At 39.9% G+C, this 6,010-nt stretch overlaps 1 long non-coding RNA gene across 1 annotated transcript; it reads right to left on the bottom strand.

The window, feature by feature from the left end:
• Positions 1–549: 549 nt before the first annotated feature.
• On the bottom strand, positions 550–3,768 carry LOC149814408 (uncharacterized). Its single transcript, XR_016428051.1, has 3 exons — positions 3,599–3,768; positions 2,446–2,575; positions 550–1,198 (listed from the first exon to the last, which is right to left on the bottom strand). It is a non-coding gene; the product is annotated as an uncharacterized LOC149814408 (long non-coding RNA).
• Between the last annotated feature and the right edge of the window lie 2,242 nt (positions 3,769–6,010).

Here is a 6,010-nt window from a genome sequence, read left to right as displayed (position 1 = left end):
TATCCACAGCCATCTTAACAACTTCAGGGAGCCAAAAAAAAAAAAAATCAGGTGTTTTTGCTAAATGTGAACCTATATATGCATTTCGATTGCTTATTTACTAAGATGCATACTTTTCATTGATTAACAGAAAATTTCCATTTAACCGTGAGATTCTAGTTGAATTTGAACTGTTGATCTTTAGAGTTTCTAAAATTCCGTCGGACAAGTGCTCTGCCTTCCTGCCTAGGGGCGATTGTGGTTTGCACCTGATACAGGACGACAATGTGACATCCTTTGCTGCAAGGTTGAAGGTGAGTGGGGGACTTCAACTGTTTTACCAGGGGCTGCCAATATGCAGCCTGTGATGGGAGGGTTTTTTCATTTTTACTGGAGAAACCACCCCAGGGGCAGAGACCTAGCTGCGCTGGCTCAGCCTACCATACTTACAGTCGCTGTTCTGTCAGCATAAAACTTCGGCTTACCCCTTGACCCCAGGGAGTCGCCAAGCTTCGCAGGGGGGTGATGAACATGGGATTTGAACCTAGACTGCCCATCAAAAGGTCTAGGGCCCATCCCACTGAACATGATGGACCTGTGACGGGAGGTTTTCCAGTGGCCAAAAAGAAAATTCCATCTGAACATGAGAATTAGCTTAACTGGTATAAGTTTATATACTAAATAAGCTCATATAAGATTAAAAAAACATGAAATATATTTTTAAACTAGTAAAGGAACTACCAATTCTAATATACAGACGCAGCTCAAAGAGGCAATTACGGGGTTAATAGCTAACAGCGTGCAGTACCAATGCAACTATGAGTTGAACACAAAATGCAATACTTTTTTCAAAATTAGGTCATTACCTTCACATGTTTTTAACCAAGAAAAAAAGGAAAAAAACAAATGTTAAACATTGATCACAGCTAGTCTCTACCATTTTTCCCTTTCCGTTCCATTGAATCATTGGCCGTGCCCTTCAATTTCCCTCTCTGTTTTCTTGAACCTTTGGTCTTGCCTTTCTTTTTTCCTCGGAGTCAACATGAACCCTTTCCATGCTTCTTCATACGTTTTTGCACCACACCCAGTGGATTCTTATTGATAGAGATCGCATGCCTTTTTGCTTCAGGATTCCGCAAGCCAGAGCCTCACTGCTCTATTGCATGCAACTTATCAGTGCCCAAATTTTTGGTTGTATCAAAATTACCACATAAGGTACCTGCTGTTTGCAACAAAAAGACACTAATTTGAAATACCACACTGCTTTTCTAATAATGGTTTCTAAATGATTGCTACTCTCGTTGGTAAAAGCACCCACGTTAGCAGCGAAAAACTTTTTAAATTTTTTATATTTTTTGCACAACTGACCCTCCAGATGTGATCTACATGTTTGGTTTAGTAGAACCTGGCTATTTTATCTTGTTTCTCAGACGTGTATGCCGGATTTCTCAAGGGTTGAAAAATTAACGGCCCACAATGTACTGAATTTTCAATCCTCATAAAATCACTTTACATTGAAAATTTTTTATCCAAGGGTCAATTTCTATTATTTTGAACATGTTGAATACATCCATGGGGTCAGATTTGATTAAATAACCTCTCTCTCTCTCTGAGTTCCAACTATGGGGTTCTTTGCCCACGAGGATAACACATATTTTCCTTATATATTGTGTATATATTTAATACAGTCAATTTTACCTACAATCTAGTTGGAATATCACAATGCAAGTCGTTTTGACTCAAACTAACCTTGTAGATATGTCCAGCACTATGTCACATGGGTGGGGGGTACGGAGCGATTTCAAAAAATTTGGACACGGGGACACGACTATATATATATATATATAACAAGATCTGACCCCGATACCATCTTGGATCGGTGTCGGGTCCGAACCCGACCCAAGTCCAAATTAATTTTAATAAATGAACAAAATAGACTCGGTCAAAGTTGACAGAGTCCAAAATGTAGACAGACTCGACCCCAGTGCATTGACCAAGTCCGACACTTAGTTGACCATGTCCGCCTCGTACCCGTGTCCGAAGCCGCACCCGTGTATGAAGCCGCACCCATGTTGGGGCGTGTCGACGCGGGTGCATCGACCTTTTAACCGAATCCATGTGACTTAGGTCCAGCATAGTTGATTTAGTAGTAAGAATAAATCCTTGGATCATGGTTTTTCAAGAAAAAGACACACTTTTTGAGTCAAGAAAAAACAGTACATTTACAACCGTCAATTTTTGCACCAGCAGAAAAACCTCAAAATAGATTGGATTCCAGCGATACAAGAACCAGTTTCTACTAAAAACAGCACGTAGATCACATACATAGGGCCACTTTCACTTAAAAACAAAAAATTAAAAAAAGATAGTGTTTGCTAAGTTGTTTGTATTGTAGCAAACTTTATCCCATATATATATATATGTGTGTGTGTGTGTGTGGCAATTTATGGTTCAGATCAAACATACCAGAAACTGCTGGAGTCTGAATGCCTTCATTGTCCTCTACAAGCTCATTGTTGGACCCACCTGAAACAGTGTCAGGGTTTCTCCCAACAAGTGCAGATCCACCATAAGCTAATTCTATTTCCAGCTTCCTCTGTGGTAGATTAGTAAAATCAGATAGAGCCAGTGTGCATATTTAGTCAGAGAGAAATTCATATGGACTAGAATAGCTACAGGGACTCAAATCAGTTCCAAGATAATGTCCCTGCAATTTAAATGATCAGAATAGCTCCACTCAACTCTCAGCTGGGTCTACCGTTTTATAGCTTTCATTTTATCGATGCAAGGAATGGGCCGCATAAACATGGTATAAAGCAAGATGCCCAAATAACAGCGAGTCATCTTTGAACTAACATGCATTATATTCCAGAATTTGTGGATTAACCAACTCACTAAATAAATACTAAAAGAAGCCAAACAAATCTCAAGCCCATTGCATATCATTCTGAACAGAACACAACACAGAGCTTCTTCAGAACCTTCTTACAAAGTCAGATAAAAGCTAACGAGATTTCTAAAATCAGATAGAGCCAACCGTCTTAACCACTTCAGGGTATCTAACCCCCTTTCTCCTCCCTCCCCCCTCCTCTCCCCTCTTTCTCTTAAAAGAAAAGGAAAGGAGGGCAGGGGAGGGGAAACCCCCTTTCCCTCTCTGTATCTTTTTAAATCTGGTAAAAGGAGGACCCCTCCCTTTCTCTCTCACTATCTCCTCCTCCTTTGTTTTCTCCCTTGACATACCAATGTTAACCAGATGAATTATATGGGAATAGACTTCATATGCTACGTCACATAAATACAGGTGCAGGTATGAACGGTACGACATGAAAATTTTTAAAAGGGCGAATACAGCAATGTATGAGGGGTTGTTTTCACCTCTCTCTCTCTTGAAACAAAAGGCGCGAGGATATGGAACCCCCTTCCTGCTCCTCCACCCCTCTCTCTTAAAACAAAGGGAGAGGTATGTCACTTGAGCTCACTAAAGAAGAAGAAGGACCCCCCTCCTTTCTTCCTTCCCTCTTTCTCCCTTGACATACCCATGTTACATAGTGTTGTATGCCAACCAAATGTAGTTGGATATAGGAATTACACTTTTTGAAGCAAATGAAGAAGATCAAACCTTTTTACGTTGCTCAATTCGCCATTTTCTTGCCTTTTCTTCTAGTTGCTGCTGGGCTTCTTTTCGCCTTTTCTTCTTTCACTTGTGAAAGCCAGTGATAAAATCTCTATCAAATTCAAGTTCTTTAGCATGCAGAAAAGACACTAAGGAATGCAGTAATCAAGAATCTTATATTTACTTAAAAAGGAAAAGATGCCAATAAGCATTCCCACCAACACACACAAAAAAAAATGGAAGTGAAGAAATTAGGAAAAATTCAAATTTGTCATCCTGAAAAAGAAATTTGTGGCACATCACCAATGCAAAAAAAAGAAAAAGAACAGCATGCATTTGGAACCATAAGCATTCAAAGCTTCCTGTATCAAACATGTTTAACGTAATCTAGCAAGAGCAGGAGTTGTTATTGGGATGGACAGCTGGATAGGAGTCAATCTCCCAGCATAGGACAAGACAAGCTCGATAGTAGGACTAGGCTCATCCTTATCAATAATCAAGTGACACCTCGTGCATGGGATGCAATTGTTCTTAATGGGTCAATCCAGCCCAGAATGATTTACATATGAATGACACACTGGAACCTTGTTCTGCTGCCTTGGACTTACTTGACAACTTAACAAGCAGGAATACTCATGTTTTCTGTTTCATATGCCCCAAGGACCCACAAGTGCCAGTTTCAAGTTCAGCCCTAAGTAGAATAAGTTAACTCCACACAGATAAACATATGTCTCGAAGACTACAACGAGATGATCACTATTATACGACACTGAATTAATACTCTTAGATAATCAAGCCTCTCTTATTAAATAATGAAGAGATGCCTTTTTAAGACCACAAAGAGACCATCACAATGGTGTGACACTTAATGTTTGGTCCCAAAGCAGAAACAAGGGGAGAGAGTATATTGGATGGAACAAAATACTTATGCAGATATTGAGAGTATAAAAAGGATGATGACAAAAAAAAGTTAAGAATTTATGATTTAAGACGTTAAGATCAGCAACATTGTAAAAAGTGTACCATATCGTACATAAAGTATATCGAACCTTAGACCAATACGATTTAGGGCTCCAAATCATTATGAAACAACTATCAAGACGTTAAGGTCAGCAACATTCTAAAAGTGTACCATATCGTACATAACAGTATATTGAACCCTAAACCAATACGATTTAGGGCTCCAAATCATTATAAAACAACTATCGAGTCACATCGACCCTTGATGTCCGATATGGGTACGTATCATACATGGGTCTATATGGTACGGCATCTACAATCCGACCTGTATCCTACGAGTCGACATTGCTGAGAACTTAAAGTTCCAGGTAGCAAGAAAAGTGACGTCCAACCACTTCTTTCTATTTCTTTCTTGGGGAAGAGGAGTAGGTTTAATGTAAAAATGGTTGTTTTGACCTTATTTTCACACCCAAACCTCAAAAATCCTTTTCCCCCTATAGTTTTTGGATTGAACCACTATAAAATTTAGGGATTTGCCTAAATCCAGCCCGAAAAAATGCTATTTTGAGAGATTCATCTTTCTTGAACCCTACGCAGGATGAGCCCTAAAAGCAGATTTTATGAGATAATTGCCTTCATCGGCCTCCTTTTCTCCCGAGTCCCCATCCTTTATTTTTTTTCATCACATCTTCCTTATTCCATGAAGCGTTTTTTTGGGGGCGGTTAGCTCTACCAATGGAGGAAAGAAGAGACTGAAACATAAATAACCCATCATGGCAACACTTTCAATCGGTTGACTTTTAGCAAGGATAACTGAAACATCGTCTTTGTGAACATGTAATTCCCAGTAAAATTATACGAAAAATTTTCACATGAATAATTTTCTTCGCTTGGAAATGCATGGGAAGATTCTGTTTTTCCCGGGTGCCATGTTTCTGCAACTAGAGAAACGAAATTCAGAATCCCATTATATGACTCGCTAAATTCTTCGAACGAAACAAGCTTCATGGATTTCCTCCTTCGGAAGAAAAATTCATGAGTGCCAACATACGCGTCCACAGAAAACTATCAATCAAAGATTGATATTCGCAGCAAATCATTCAGATATCAAACAATAGAATCCCAGATGTTCCTTCATTACCGTGATTAAGCAATCGAGATAAAACAAAAATACCGCGAGTAAAACAGAAGCAACAAGGAAGATGGTGGCAACGAAACCATAGAACCGAAGAAGAGGGAGAGAGCCAAGGGAAGAGATTGTGGGGTGGGGAATAAAGAACGCACCGAAGGCTCTTTTCGTCGAAGCCGACAGTGAGCGATTTGTTCCTGAGAGGCTTCCTCTTGATGCGGCCCACGCTAACACTAGAGGCATCGGGGATCCCACCCCCCTCCCCTCCTTCCTCCTCCCACTCCATCTCAAGTTAGGGTTTTTGTTGGTGTTCAGTTTCTCTCTGCGAC

Source organism: Nuphar pumila, chromosome 15, assembly GCF_984573655.1.
Source record: "Nuphar pumila chromosome 15, dmNupPumi1.hap1.1, whole genome shotgun sequence".
Classification (NCBI taxonomy): domain Eukaryota; kingdom Viridiplantae; phylum Streptophyta; class Magnoliopsida; order Nymphaeales; family Nymphaeaceae; genus Nuphar; species Nuphar pumila.
This window is presented reverse-complemented; position numbering and strand designations above follow the sequence as displayed.